This window comes from Callospermophilus lateralis, chromosome 13, assembly GCF_048772815.1.
Source record: "Callospermophilus lateralis isolate mCalLat2 chromosome 13, mCalLat2.hap1, whole genome shotgun sequence".
Lineage (NCBI taxonomy): Eukaryota > Metazoa > Chordata > Mammalia > Rodentia > Sciuridae > Callospermophilus > Callospermophilus lateralis.
The window spans coordinates 48313303-48329404 of record NC_135317.1 but is presented as its reverse complement, the minus strand read 5'-3'; the positions used below and the strand labels follow the sequence as shown (position 1 = coordinate 48329404).

The following is a 16102-nucleotide window of genomic DNA, read 5'->3' as shown; positions in this document are numbered from 1 at the left end:
TTCCCTTTCTAACAAATATTTGAGTTAATGTTTTTTGTCCCTGAGGTTATAAATGCTTAAACTTTTAAGGTCATATTTTACCTAGAGCACATAGTAGATGCCAAGTAAATGCCAAATTACAATTTTAAAATCTAGCAACTATGATTCTTATTAATAAAAGATAAAAAAGATTAATCTGGATAATACATTTTCTATATACTAGTGGTTGAGTACACATATGGGTGATACCAGAAAATGCAGGTGACATAAAAAGTAAAGAAATATAATAAAGAGAAATATTGTAAAGTATCTTAAATATGCCATACGTAGGACTTTGGCTTTTATTCTCTAGTAATAAAAGGAAGTGATTTAAGTACTTTAATCAGGAGAGTGAAATGGTCATATTTATGTTCTAGAAAAAGAACTTTTACAGAAACTTATAGATTATGAATTATAGAGTGAAGATACTGAAAGGTAATGCATTACCTTGCTAAATGTGATAAGGATTTAATAAAGGATAAGGATGATGAGGAAGGAAGGAATTCAAGAGCTATTTAACAACTTAGTAACTATTCGATAAATAACTCAAGAAATATTGATTATACTAATAGAATAAAATAAAAATGGTAATCTCACATTATACATAAATATCAACTCCAGATGGATTAATGAATTAATCCATTAAGTTCCAAGTTTTTAATTTTTCAAACACAATAAATATTTACGTATTATTTCAAAGTTACCATAAGTGGTTGATTTGTTGTTTAATTTAAGTTTTCAAAGGCATTTCACATCTGGAACAAAATGGGTTCAATATGAAAGGAAAAATGTAAAACATTTAGAAGGTTTTATAAAAGATTATCTTCATCAAATTAGGGCATTGAAGGATGTCTGGCTTCTCTGTTCCCTGATCTCCTAAATATCACTGATCTTCACCACCCCTCTAACTCCAGAGTCATATACCAGTCCTTATTTTCCATCAGACCCAAGAGTCCACTTCCAAACTCTCTGACCACTGTGCCTTCCCTTAGGATTCAATTATTTAACAATTCTTGTTTGTTCTCATCATGACCATGTACTTTGGCCCATTTATGCTTTTACTATAACAGTCTTTGTTTCATCCATGAACAGCTCAGATTCCATAGTCCATCTCTGCAATAATTCCCTTACCAGTTTCTTAAACCTTCATAGGACAGCCATCCATTTAATGGTACATAAATCCCACTCAGCCTTCCTCATGTCTCCTCCAGTAACTGAGACCTTCGAAAGGCAATATTCAAACAACAGGCAAATGGATCTACTATAAATTCAACAGCAACTGAAAAGATCATTGCCCAGCAATCTAAATATGCCTCTCTCTAATTAGGTAACTTTCTCACTCTTTTCAATGACTATTTTAAGTCTTCTTTGTTTTCTGCAGTCTCTTATGCTTCCATCTGACCCCTGTTCTCAGGAGATGACCTGTAAAGGACACCTTCTCAAACTTGATGGAAGCCGCCCGACAGGAACTACTCTAACTAAAACTGCCACTCTACAAACACCTTAACACATCTTTATTTTCTCCTTCCTTGCAGCTATAACAGATGTCTATCTCCTATACAAAGGCTGCTACTACACCTGTATTTCCCATCCGGTCTCTGTCTCCTTGGAACATTTTAGTACCAAGCATTCCCTTTCTTCTTAATTAACCTTTAACCTCTTCCTTTCTAATAAGTTTTTTTCCATCATCATTTAAATAAATGTACATTTTACCACATTTAAAGAAATGACACCATTTTCACCCCCATTTCTTCTTTTCATAGTCAAACTTCTTTTAAGACTTGTCTGGATTTACTATCTCCTGTCTTCAATTCCATTCAACTCACTACAGACTGGCTTCAGCCTTTAGTTTTCCATTGAAATGGCACTTTGGGAAACCATCAGTAACTTCCATGTTGTTAAAAGGAATGGATACTTCTGTGTTTGTATCTCATTTGATTCTTTAACAACATTTGGTATCATTGACTACTTTCTCCTTTTTGGAATATACTTTGTCATTGGATTTTAATTTTTTTTTCTTAGTGCCACACTCAAACCTCTGGCTTCACACATGTTGAGCATGTGCTTTACCACCCACCTAGATCCCCAGCCCTGCCTCTAGCATCTTACACCCTACTCTCCTGGTTTCTTCCTACCCACCTTTCTCTTCTTCTCAACCTTCATCAATGTCTCTACCTCTTCCTCTCATACATAATTTGTTAAAGTTACTCAGAACAATTCCTCTTCTGTTTTCCATTTTGTTCTCTCTCCCTAGATGATTGCTTTTACTACCTAAATTCAAATATCATTCACATGAAACCATCTCTAAATTTATCCTTTACCTCAGAACTTTCTTTCAAATGACACACTACTTATCTAATGCTCCTTAGACATCTCCATTTGGAAGTATAACAGCCATCTCAAACATAATATACTCCAAATGAAACTTAACTTTTTCTATCTAAACATGGGTCCCTCTCATTATTTTTCCATATCAATATCAATAGATATCATCACTTAGGTGTTTAAACAGAAATCCTATCTTATATTCACTTCTACCTTCATCTCTTCTACTGCTTCCCACGAATTACCATATCCCTGTGATCCAATGCCTACATATTTTTAAAGTCATTCATATCTCTTGCTCTTGTCACCTCCTGTAAAGTCTATAGCAATTTCCCAGTGTCCTTGCATCCTATCTTGGGTACTTAATTAATTGCCTATAATTTATCATTTATACTGAATCCAAAGTAATTTTCTAAATTATAAAAAGTCACCAATAATAGGTAAAAACCCAACGAAACAAAAGGGAACAAAATTTGAAAAGTCTTCAACAGAAAGAACCAGCCCTATGTGTCCATGGGAATGTAGGTCAGAATAAGGTTGTTATGTAAATACACACACACACGCACACACACATAATGCACACACATATAAACACACTTATGCACCCACATTCTCTATCTCTCTTTCTCTTCAGGAAGAGGCAATGATAATGGGAAGGAAGAACAGAATAGGCAGCTCTCCTTGGTTTCCCTCTCACATGACAGATATCTTTGTATAGCAACTTACACTTAAGTCTCTTTCCTTAGCTTGTAGCTTTTAACTCATTATATTGCAGTATTTTCATCAATCTACTGGTTTATACCTCACCTGGCTCTAAAGTTTTTAAAGCAGATATTATTATATTAATTTTAGACTATTTCTGCTAAATATGTATCTCATGTAGTTCTTCCTCTGATTTTTTTTTATTAGTTGTTCAAAACATTACAAAGCTCTTGACATATCATATTTCATACATTTGATTCAAGCAGATCCTTACACATCTTTTACTGCTTATTTCTGCCCACCACTACCATGGTAATCCTCCTTGATCTTCAGTACTTAATGTTACCTGTAAACCTGGAGGTTTCACTCTTCCTCATAATTATTAATCATAAATATGTGCAGTTTCAGCCTTGATGCCAAAGAAGCCTACTAATAACATATTTCTGTTCCCAGATGTGGTTACTTTTCAATTTCTGCTTTCCAATCTTTAAATTATTTCTTATAGCAGAACAAAATGTTCCCAGGACAGGAATTATAGTTTAGTGGTTGAGTATGTTTTAGCATGCACAAGGCCCTGGTTCAATTCCCAGCATGACAAACAAACAAAAACCCCAAAATGCTCCAACCAATTTCTTGGTAAGTTATATAAACTCTTGAGGATTTTAAAAACTTACTAGTGATTTTACTTTATATGACTTATTTTCTTCTATTTCTTCCCAAGTAGATGATTATGAGTCCCCTCACTGATTCCTTTGTTTTATAAAATATAATAGTAAGAATCTCCCAATATTATAAATCATTTATTACTATAATATTAATTTTATTGTGATAGCCAATAAAATCTGAATGAACCTCACACACACAAAAAAAGTCTCAGTTACATGTAGACTTTTCTTGGCCCTGGATTAGAGGGTCTCGTGTTATACTGAATGTTTGATTTTCACAAGCAAATGGGATGTAGAAATAATCTGTGTGTTAGTCAGCTTTTTGTCTGTGACCAAAATACCTGACAAGAACAACTGTGAGGAAGAAAAGTTTATGGTTTCAGAGGTTCAGTCTATGGTTTGCTCACTCCATTGCTCTAGGCTGGAGGTAAGGCAGATCATCATGGTGGAAGGGTGTGATACAAGAAAGATGCTCAGGTCATGACAGCCAGAAAGCAGAGAGGGAGAGAGAGAAAGGCACCAGAGACAATTTAAACTCCAAAGGCAGGCATGCCTCAGTGACCTGTCTTTCCCAGCCATACCCATATTTACCACCCAGTAATTCTTTCAAATCATTAATCTATCAAGTGGATCAATCCATGGGTTAAATTATAACTCTCATTATCTAATCATCAACTTTCAGGGGATACCTTATATCTAAACTACAATAATCTTCTCTCCAACTGCACTCTATTTGTTGCTCAGTTAATTGGAAGAAAACAGATTGCCAACGATGGCAGGTACAGCAGTTGTAGAAGTCTATCATACAGATGATTTCTACATAAACCCTTGTCCCCCCTACAATAGTTTTTTCATTGCTTTTATTTAATTAATTGATTTTATTTTATTTATTCTAATTAGTTATACATGACAGCAGAATGCGATTCAATTCGTATTACACAAATAGAGCATTTTTTTTCATGTCTCTGATTGAACACAAAGTTGTCATTGATTTTTACATCTAGGAAGAGTAAAACAGAGTCCTAGAGGGAAACCCTAACTATCTTAGAAGGGAACAAGATAATTCAGCTCCTTTGTAAAGTCTATGTCAGACAGTAATAGTAGTGCGGGCTTTGAGGTCACGGCATCTTGGAGTTATATCCCAGTTATCCCTTTTCACCATATCTTTTCACATGTTTAATGGAAGTCTCTCTCTCTAAGGGTCATTGTGAAGACACATGAAGTAATGGAAACATGTTTGCACATGACTGAACATCTGTATGCATGTCCTCTTCCTGTCTACACCATTTGATTGTTCCCTTCCTGTTTTCGTCTGATTGTTCCCTGAAAAGTATCCTGACCAAGTTGTGAGAGGGAAACATGGAGAATCCCAGGCTGGGAGAATCTACACTGCAAAGGGTAGAGGAGTTCTTTCGGAAGAGAAAAGAACAACAGAGAGGGAAGGAAGGGAGTAAAGGGGAAAGAGGGAAGGATTTCTATCCTATTTTAAAGGCAGAATTTGAAATTTGGAGTAAGGAGCTTATTTTGTTGTAAGAGAGACAGACTGAATATACACACATATATATATAAAAAGATCTTGAAGAAGTTTAACAGCACATAATCCTGTGCTCTCTTTTCAAGAGGGAGCAAAACGAGGATTAAAATTATTTTCAGTTGCTATTTGGTTGCCAGGCTTTTGTTTCTCTGACGGCATTTCCATGTCAGGACTGGACCATGAGGCAGCTTGGCTTCATACAGGTTATGCATTTGAACAGCAAAGCCCCGTGCCCAATACAAAGCAAGCACTCCATAGATGGTATTTGTTCTCATGGTGACTATTTCGTCAGTTCCAAAGTCTGGATCTGGCATTGATTTTTTTGGAGGCCAGCCCTGGTTCCTTTGGGAGGAATTTTGGCCCTGAGGGCAACCTAGCCTCTGTCAAAACTTGTTCCAGTGCTGACCCCCCTTGGGTTCCAGTGACCCAGGATTCTCTGGGTATCAGCTGTGGCTGCCCTGAAGTGCTTCCTTAGAAAGGAACCCTTTGATCTCATGCCTTTCAAAACCAAATATACGTTTTGTTTATACACCCTCAGACCAGGTTGTGGTACTCTGGTCTCCCTTGGGCTTTCTAAGAGTAGGTGTCTTCACTCCCAGACCCTTGATGTCAGTCATAAATTCACACTGCATCAACCAATACACTGTGAGCCTGGACCGCCTGCAGCAGGTTGGCTATTCCAGGAGTCAGCCAGGTAAGGGTGTGCAAGAGAGCATCTCTGAGCATTCACATGCTTCATCTTAGAAGAAAATGCTTAATCAATGCTGGTGCCCTTTTTTAAGACTCATAAGTGAATTTTCCTTTTACCTGACAAATTCTAGTCCTGAATGGACTATGGCTCTTTGGGGAATTTATTTTGCCCAAGTGTCTTATATTTACCATGAGGTTTCATTCTAAATTCCCTATGGCAAATATGGAAATTTTTAATTTTTAGCCTAACACGTAGACCAATGGAGCCCAGCGGTTCACTATTTTAAAGGCCTAAAGCATGGTGATTGTAAACATGGTAGAAAAGAAGCAGACGGAAGGAGGAAGCATGTGGCTTAGCATAGAGCATGTGGTGGGCAGCGAGAGTCACTTCCTTCAGCTTTGCTTAGTGTCTCTGTGGCATCAAGCCCATAGGTTACTTAATGTTTGCATAACATGAAATGATTTTATTAGCTACCAAGTTTACTATGTGCCAGGCACTGTGATTTATTCTTTACTGATGAATACTCTGCCCATTTTACTTAGCCAAGGACATTCTCATTCAAGGGTATAGAGTTGGAAGTTTAGAATTTTCTGTGTGCTCAGCGTATGCACAACTTGATATTTGAGAAGCACTCCCAGGATATCTTCTGTTTTTTTCTGCTAAGTTTGAATTCATTGTTTTTCCCGAACTTTATTTCCTTGTTGATGAAATGTTAATCTTTATTTGCTCTGCACCCACAGGCTGTGCATTGGATGCTGTCTGACAAATGCAATAAGGATATGCTACTACCCAAACTGCCATCTGAACAATATGTACTATATATGTGTCTCAGCTTGGAATCAGGCTCCAGGATATGTTTTTATTTTTCTAAGAGCTTCCCAAGAAAACTAGGGCACTCCAGGGAATTCTTTAAAGCTAACAGAAACATTCACATAACAGAAACTTTGTACAAAATCCTGAATTTGGAGCTCAGCTAAAAGATGAAGAGCAGCACATGTTTTCAAATCAGTAACACACGGAGCCAGGGGAAGGTGGTTTGTAGTATTTTGTGACAATTATTCTTAAAAGCAATGGTTTCCTTTAGAAAGTGAGATGCAAATTGGATACAAGTTGAATGTGGAAATGATATACCATTTTTTTTGCTATATGTTTTTTGATCTATTGACTTTTTCCATCTATAAAGAAATTTTTAATATTATAAGGGGGAAAAACACCTCAGGTTTAACTTTTTGAAGTGTTTGTTCCTTTCAAAAAAAATTTCCTCTTTTTAATCCTCCCCCTTCCCCAAGCACAGCCAAGGACTTTAAATTTATTGTGAGTTTCATATATACATCGAAGGGAAACTAGCCCCCTTGCTTTAAAACTTAATTGCACAGAGCACTTTAAAACATCATTGAAACAAATAACTTTTTACAATGCTGGAGTGAATGAGGACATGGGGAGGGCACACTGAGCAGTCTGTGGAAGGGACTGACACAAACACTTCCTCCAGCATGAAAGGCTTTGATCTTAAGGCTGGTGCCCTCAGTGTGCAGCTGTGACCCACAGCTCACATCTTCTGGAAGGTGAGACTTAGGTAGCATGGGAATGGTGTCTGCATTTGATTTTTACTTTTATATTTAACAGTTCATGATTTTATATAACATTTCAGTTGTATGAAAAATATGTACCAATTTGAGTGATAACAGATTTTCTTGTGGTTTGACTCCACATTGTTTGGGTGAACACACAGACTGGAAATATGAGTTTTAATTAGAGCCGGATGAGCTCCGAAATACCTGTGCACACACCCAACTTAACAGGTTTTTTGGGAAACATCTTGAGTTTCCAGAGCTGACTTGAACTGAGAAAGCTTTGCCATTTTCCTGTTTACACAGCATTGTTGTGTGGTTGTAGCATAAAGGCACAACTCAGAAACAAGAGATGCATTTGGACTGCTTGCAGAAGGACTTCTCAACTATTTGGGCTGGCTGGGGTTCTGCTGCTGTTCCAACAGACTCCACCGCGGTTTCTTTCACATCCAGACTCTGAGCCCTGGTAATTCACTTCATATGACATCGCACCAGAACCAGGGGCCTCAAAATACATTTCACATTTCTGGTTGGGGCAAAACCTTTGATGCTGCTTGGTCAGTGAAAGAGATCTCCACTGGCTTGCCTTTTGGTGATGTCTGTCCTGCTCTGGATGACAGAAGAGCATGCCATGTTCTATTGTTTAAATGTCTCCACCAAAACTCATGTTGAAATTTAACCTCCACAGTGAGGTATTAAGAGGGGTTGCAAAATGTTGGAGTTAGAAAATACAATATAAGCGAAGAAATACAAAGAAGACAATCGAGAAGTGAAATCAACTGGTAATATTTTAAATTATCAGTGTTCATTTCTTTCCCTGATTGACCTTTATACGACCAGATGAGAGAAAGATCTGCACCCAGCTGTCAACTTCTCTCAGAGCTAACCGAGCTAGCAAAAGGTGCTATTTATGATAAAGACATGGAGAAGTCCCCACTGATAATCATGTCTTCTATTATCTCCAACAAGGAGGTAAAGTTGCATTTATAAAGGTCTCAGAATAAGGTCTGGCCCACAGTCACTGCTCTCCAGTTGTTAGTCATTATTACTCAAGTAGAAAACAACTTCAGACACTGATGCTCATTCTGACACCAGTAACAAGTAACAAGTGACAAAATATGCTCAATATTAGCTGGCACGACTGACCTTCTCATGAACAAGTCAGGTTGCTGCTGCCCAGTAGAGGCTGCGTCTTGTCGATGGGCACCCCTGTGCATGGAATGGTAAGAAGCCCAGGGAAAGGTCACCAAAACAGAGCCAGCCCTTAAGCCCCTGTCAGCTTCTGCTTCTTTGATAGGTTCCAGAGTCACTTCTGGAAAAATGTGTGAGCCCAGAGAGACAGGATTTATAGCACTCAACTTCTGGAGGGCTGTAATAGGGACTGAGTACTGAATGACTCATAGAAATAGAGTACAAGACACAGAATTCTCTGCTTTGGGTTTCATCATGGCTTCCCTCTGGTTCTAGAAGGAGGTCAAAGAACATTTCCATGGGGTAAAATGGTCCAGGAGATCTAGCAGTCAGGAATTTGGCCAGGGATGAATTAGAAAGTGAGTTGGGCTCACCGACATTCTCTCTGAGCAGATGATACTGGTATAATCCTGTACTGTAATAGCGTCCTTAAAATGTGCAAGGGAGGGAAACTTACTGTCTTATTGCTTCTGGTTTTACTGAGAAGCTCAAAGTAATTCTTACTCTTGGCATGTGGTTTTGGTGTCCTCTTCCCAGCTCTATCTCTTTCGAAGATTGTAAAACTTTTTCTTTGTACTTGTCGTCTAAAATTTCATGGTATTGTAACCTGTCACAGGTCTATTTTTCCCATGGTATGCAAGCATTTGATGGGACCTTTCAATAGGGCAATTTGTACAATTCTATACTAGGAAACTTTCATGGAATTATTTCATTTTATTTTCTTCCCTCAATTTTCTGTTACCTCTTCTGGAACTGATATGCTGAGGTAAGATCTTTTGTATTGGTTTTCTAATTTCCCTATCTTTCCTTTCCCGATTTTTTATACTTTTGTTCTACTTTTTTGAGCTGTTTTAAAACTTTATTTTCCAAGTCTTCCATTGAGTTTATGTTTCCTGAATGTTCATTCTCTTCTTTTTCTTATAGAATTCTGTTCTAGTTTCATGGAGGAAATACCTAATGGTATTAATTACAATAATTTAATCAATGGTTTGATTTTTCTTCTCTCTGCTACACTCTAGTTCTTCCCAAGATTTGTGAGTTTATTTATGTTGGTTTTGGTCTCTATCTTCCACATTTAAGGCATCCTTCAGTTGTTAGTAACTTTATTTGGTGACTGGGAGTTCTGAGCACATACATGGGGCAACTTGACTTTGCACTTCGCTACAGGGTGATCTAGGTGGTCTCAGGGCCACTTATAATTTATTTCTTCTTGAAGACACCAGTTTGAAAACAGCTGAAATGCAGCCCTCACTTGATAACCAATTCACGAACGCTGGTTGGAACAGTGTCTTCTGGAAGAAGAGGCATCCTTTCCTTCCTTACTGATGGGTAACCCCCAACCTCCACCACCTTCTGTAATCTACCTGTACTCACAGTGACTGTGTCCTTCAGTCCTGTTCTACCCTTTCCAGACAGGGGCTGGTTGGGGAGGGTCAGTGGCTTCTCTGTGAGTTGGGGAAGGGGCTCTGGCTTTCACTCAGTTTTCCTTATTGTAACCTCCACCCTCCACCAGTTCCAGAGGCACCGAATGCTGCCAGTTTCTATGTCCTGTGGCTTCTACAGAGAAAATGTGGTTTAATCTAAGCTTTGCATTTTGATGCCTCGGGTCAACTAGTCAGTTGCCAAGCTTTCATTTGAATTTCCATTTACAAAATGTCGTTGCTTTGTCTCTTCTGAAATCCTCCAAATTCTTCCTCTCCATGTTGGTCTATGTTTTTGTTTTCCCATTTTATTTATTTTTTAAGTACCTTGATTGTTATGTTAGTAGATTTCAGAAGGAAGTAAAATTAAGATTCAGGAATGGAATCTGCGGCCTTATCTGGAACAATCCATAGGTTTTCTCCCAGCTCTAAGAACAGTGCACTCTTGATATCAACTTTGGATAAAGCACCTTCCCTTTACTTGGGTTTCTCCCATTGGTGAGAGATTGATACTATGTGTTTGTCTAGGTCCCATTGTTAGTTATGCTTTTAAGAAAATATTTAGAAAGTTCACATGGATAAAACCCAACTTCTAACCCTCCCATCCCAAACCTGATTTTCTACAGCCTCCTCTTCTTGATCAATGCCAACTCTTGGGGGTGGAAACCTTGGCGAATCTTTGACACCTTCCTTTCTCTCATAGCCCTTATCCAAGACCTGCACAAAACCTATTTGAATTTACTTTCAAGTGTACTCCAAATATGACCTCTTCTCATTATACCCACAGCTATGGACTGAATCGCTATACTCTATTGACCAAATTTACTGATTAGACAAAATCTTGAAGTGCAAAAGGATCTGGAGCTGACTTTGAAGGTACAGCCTGGAGAAAACTAAAACATTCAGAATGTAGGAGCAGCTTTCTTCCTTTTTAAGGAGAAAAGGTAGAGAAGAAAAGGACAGCTAAGTGATCCTCTAGGAAAATGTTCAGAAATGGCATGGGACTTTCTAAGAACTGACAATGTCTAGTACGCATCCTGGAAGTTGTTGACTCTGCTATAATGAATATTCCCTTCATTGCTCCAATTTTTTAAATTCTTTTGGCTTTTCACACAATGGTCCTATAAGAATGTTTTGTTTGGGTTGTTTTAGTTGGTTTGTTGTCTTCATGGTAAGACAAGTTAAGAGGGTAAGTAAAAAGGATTGAGTTTCAAATCTAAGCCAGGTCCATTAGAGACAGGGACAGCATACTTAACAGGATCAAGGAAAACTATAACCTGAATCAGGTTTTCAAAAACTAGTGATGTCTGACAGTATTTAGATTCCCCTCCAAATTAGACTCTGCCTAGGGCATGGTAAAGCTTGGGGGTACTTGAGATGCTTCCTACATGGTAAGGGGAAGAGTAGCCCCAAAATGACACTTTGAGTTATGAGAAGTATGTTTTTCTGAAGTATGAATAAAATTGTGCATCAAAATGACATCACATCTCAAAATGCAGCAAATAGAATAATTTTGACCCCAATAACTTCTCCTCTAGCCTCAGACTTTGACCTCCTCAAGGCTGCTGATTTCCATCTTCATCTTTCGTTCTCCATAGCAGCTATTTAAAACTTTCTCCACTCTCCTCAGATTACCTGCCGGGCAACTTCAGTGGTCTCCCTCTTAACATATGCCTCTGCCTCCTACTTGGTGGGGAAAATAGAAATCACAAAAGGGCGATGGCCCAACTCTGCCATCACACTACAGATTTCCACTGCCAGCGCACCTGGGCTTTCCTCCTTCCCAGGGAACATGGAGCAGGTGTCTCCCTTCCTGCCAAACTCATCTCCATGTCCTCATGCTCTGCATTACCCTGGCTTCCTCTCCACCTCCTCCAGAAGCCCACTGTACCATTATCCCCACTCCTTCCTGCTCTTGCCAATTAGCATTTAAACATGCTTGAGTCTCTGCTAAGGACAGAAATAAAACCATCAAATAAAAGAAAAAAAACCCAAACACCAAAAACCTCCTTTATCTCCTCCAGTGACCACCATTGCTCCCCTTCCTTCTTGGCCAAACTTTTCAAGAGCAGCCTCCACATGCGGCCTCCATTTCCTCAGGTGTGTTTCAAAGTGAATGGTAATTGCTTTGTGATGAAACCACTAAACACTTTGGTTTTTGTCTTACTTTACTTTTAAGTAACACTTGTCCCCTCGGTCATATCTTTGTGTTTAAAATATATTTTCTCTTGACATGTTTATAATAATACTTTGCTGATTTGTTTGGATTTTGCTTCTAATTGTTTCTTTTGTTGAACAGTTTTTCTTAGCCCATTCTGATATGACTCAGAACATCATGGTAGGTCCTTAAACCCTCTCATCTTCCTTTATATATCATCCAAGGGAACTGCTAGCCACACTTACTCTTTCATGAAACATGGCTCTCAAAGTTGTATTTCAACCTTCACATACCTATCAAGTGTGTGTGTGTGTGTGTGTGTGTGTGTGTGTCTGTGTGTGTGTGTCTGTGTGCACACATCTCCTCTTATGTCTTTCAAGATTTCAAGGTCATTTATGTTCCAAATTTTCATTTTCCTTCACAAGCAGATCCCCTCTATGCATCTTAACTCCTATTGTCTAAGCCAGACATTTAAGCATTATCTCTTTGCCTTATTTTCATTCTTTACTTGAAAAAATCTCACCAAAGTCTATTGCTTTTACTTTTCAAATACTTCTTGAGGGGGTGGGGGCACATGCTCCCAAGGTAATGTTTATAACCTTGGACATATATGCTGAATCAGTGTGTTTCTGACCCTGACTAACCATAACACAGTCAGTTCTCAGCCCTGGCTACACCCTTAAACATAACGTAGCTTGCTGGAAAGTCTCAGCAAGGGGGCCTAACCACAGCCATTTTAAGCCTGCCCCAACATACCCATTTCTCTCTACCTCTAGTGCTTCTTAGATGAAGCCATTATTCTCTCTCCAAGAAGTATTCTCTCTTTCTTTCAGCCCTGATCCTATTCACATTCTCAAATCAAACTTTTAAAAGGCAAATTGAACCAATTGAGTCTCCTGTTTAAAATATCTAAACAGCTTTCTACTGTAAAATTCTAAGTCTCCGACCCCAATGCCAAGACCAGTCCTAGTATAACTCAGTGATGGCCATGCCAAAGATTTCAGGATGACACCCACAGACTGGGCCTCTAAATCTGCCCTGAGCTCCATGCTAGCCCTGCAGACTCAATCTCTGAACTCATTCCAGTACCCAACCAGCCTCAGTGGCTCTGGGCTCAATCCAGTGCCAGGTGGTTCATAGTGGCACTGAGCTACAATATGAAGCCAGCTCTCACAGAATCAGACTCCAGACCCAAGCCAGCACCTGATCTTCTCCTGCACACACAGCCTCAAAGTCCACCCCAATACAGGCCTGCCCACTATTTCTGGCACCAGGCCAACCTGCCTCAGAACTCAAGCAGTCAGTTTACCTTTGGACCATGCCAAATGATCTGCCCCAAATTCCTGAGTGGCTGGGTGGTGACAGTTTCCTAGAAAGAGCTAGTCAACAAAGACTGGAATAAGCCCCTCTTTCTTCAAGTGTACAGAGATCAATGTAAAGCAATAAGAAACATAAAAAACCAAGGAGACATATCACCAAAAGAACACAGAACAGTAATCTCCCAGCAGCTGGCACTAAATAAATGGAGATATATAAAACGCCTGGAAAGAATTCAAAATAATCATTTTAAGAAATTTCAGTGAAACTTAAAAAATATAGATAAATAATTCAGTGAAGTCAGGAATCCAATCAATGACATAAGCCAAATTAGAAATTTTACAGAGAGATTGAAGTTTTATATATCTTTAAATAGTGTATGCATGTAATGAAAAATTCAACAAAGGGCATGCACAGCAGAATTCATCAAGTGGAGGAAAAACTCTGTGAACCTGAAGATAGGTTATTTGAAAATATACCTTTGAATGAGATGAAAAGAAAAATGAAAAGGAATAAAGAAAGCTTATGGGATTTATAGGACCATCATCAAAAGAGCAAATGTTTCAGTCACAGAAGTCCATGAAGAGAAAGACAAAGACATTGAAAAAAAGACAAAGGGGTAAAAAAATGTTTTAAAAAATAATAGTTTAAAAATTATCTAAATCCAGGGAAAAATAAAAATCTAAATTTCTAGTTATATGAAGGTCAAAGTTCTCCAACCAGATTCAACCGGAACAATATCAAAACATATAATCATAAAACTGTTAAAAAATCAAGGACAGAGAAAGGATTCTAAAAGCATCAATATAAAAGAAGCAAATAGCATTTGAGGGAGTTCCAATAAGGCTAGCAGTTGATATCTCAGCAGAAACAATGTAGGCCAGGCAATACATTCAAAATACTAAAGTGCTGAAAACATTGCACACTAAGAGTAAATAATCCTTCTGAATTGAAGAAGTGATACAGACTTCCCCAGATGAACAAAAGCTCAGAGAGTTTAGCACTACCAGACTTAGAAGAAATGCTAGAGGGACCCAGGTACAGTGGCATACGCCTATAATTCCAGTGACTTGGGAGGATGAAGGATCACAAGTTCAAGACCAGCTTCAGGAAATTAGTGAGGCCCTTTGAGGTGCTGTCTCAAAATAAAAAATAAAAAGGGATGGGGCTGTGGTTCAGTGGTAAAGGCCCCTGGATTCAATATCCAGTACAAAACAATTTTAAAAAATAAAAACAAAACCAATCAACCAAACAACAACAACACTACAGAGAGAGTTCTTTAAACAAGAAAAAAGGATGCTAATTAATAACACAAAAACATAAGAGAATATAAAACTCACTGGGATAGTAAGCACATATCAAATTCAAAATACTTTAATACTGTAATGGTGATGTGTAAATCACATGTGTTTTTAGTATAAAGGTTGAAAGAAAAACCCATGAGACTATAATAGCTATGATAATTTGTTAAAGGATACGCAATAGAAAAATATGTAAATTGTCATATCAAAAATTTTAAATGTGGGAAGGAATAGGGTAACACTGTCAAATTTTTGTATGTGATCAAAGTTAAGTTGTTAACCAGTTTAAAATAGCCTTTTATAATATAAGCTGTTTTTTTGGTAAGCCTCATGGTTGCCACAAAATAGAAATTTATAGTAGATATACAAAGATATAAGAAATTGAAGCATACCACAAGAGAAAACTTATCTAACTAAAAAGGAAGACAGGAAGAGAGTAAGAAAGGAACAAAGAATCTATTAAACAGGTAGGAAGTATTGAACAAAATGGCAGGAATGAGTCCTTATCTATCAATTATTACCTGGAATCTGAATGGATTAAATTATCAATTAAAGGATATAGATTATATGACTAGATGAAAAAGCAAGATGCAACTATAATGCTGACTACAAGAGACTCATTTCACCTCTAAGAGATGCACATAAACTAAAGGTGAAAGGATGGAATAAAGACATTCCATTGAAATGGAAACCAAAACAAAAGGAGGGGTAGCTAACTATACTTTTATCAGATAAAATAGAAATTCAGGTTAAAAAATGAAAAATGAGACAAGGGAGCTCATTACATAATGATAAAAGGGTCAATTCACTACAAATGTATCACAATTATCAATAAACTCCTACCTAGTATTATAGCACCTAAATATATAAAGGAAATATTAATAAACCTGAAGAGATAGATTATATTACACAATAATATAGAAGAGTTTAATAATCTACTTTCCCCAATGGACAGGTCATACAGACTGAAAATCAATAAGGAAACAGGAGACTTAAACTAGACTTTAGATCAAACAGACCTAACTGGCATATACAGAACATTCCATCCAACAAAAGTAGAATACACATTCTTTTCAAGTGCACACTGAACATTCTCCAGGACAGACCAAAGCCATAAAACAAGTTTAGGAAGATTGAAATCATATCAAGTATCTTTTCCAACCACAATGGTATGAAACCAGAAATCAGTAACAGAAGAAATTTTTCAG

At 37.8% G+C, this 16102-nt stretch overlaps 1 protein-coding gene across 1 annotated transcript in view; it reads right to left on the bottom strand.

Annotated features, from left to right (window-relative positions):
* Positions 1–16102, bottom strand: part of Odad2 (outer dynein arm docking complex subunit 2) — a 155791-nt gene that overhangs the window by 990 nt on the left and 138699 nt on the right. The gene's annotated exons all lie outside the window — the stretch shown is intronic.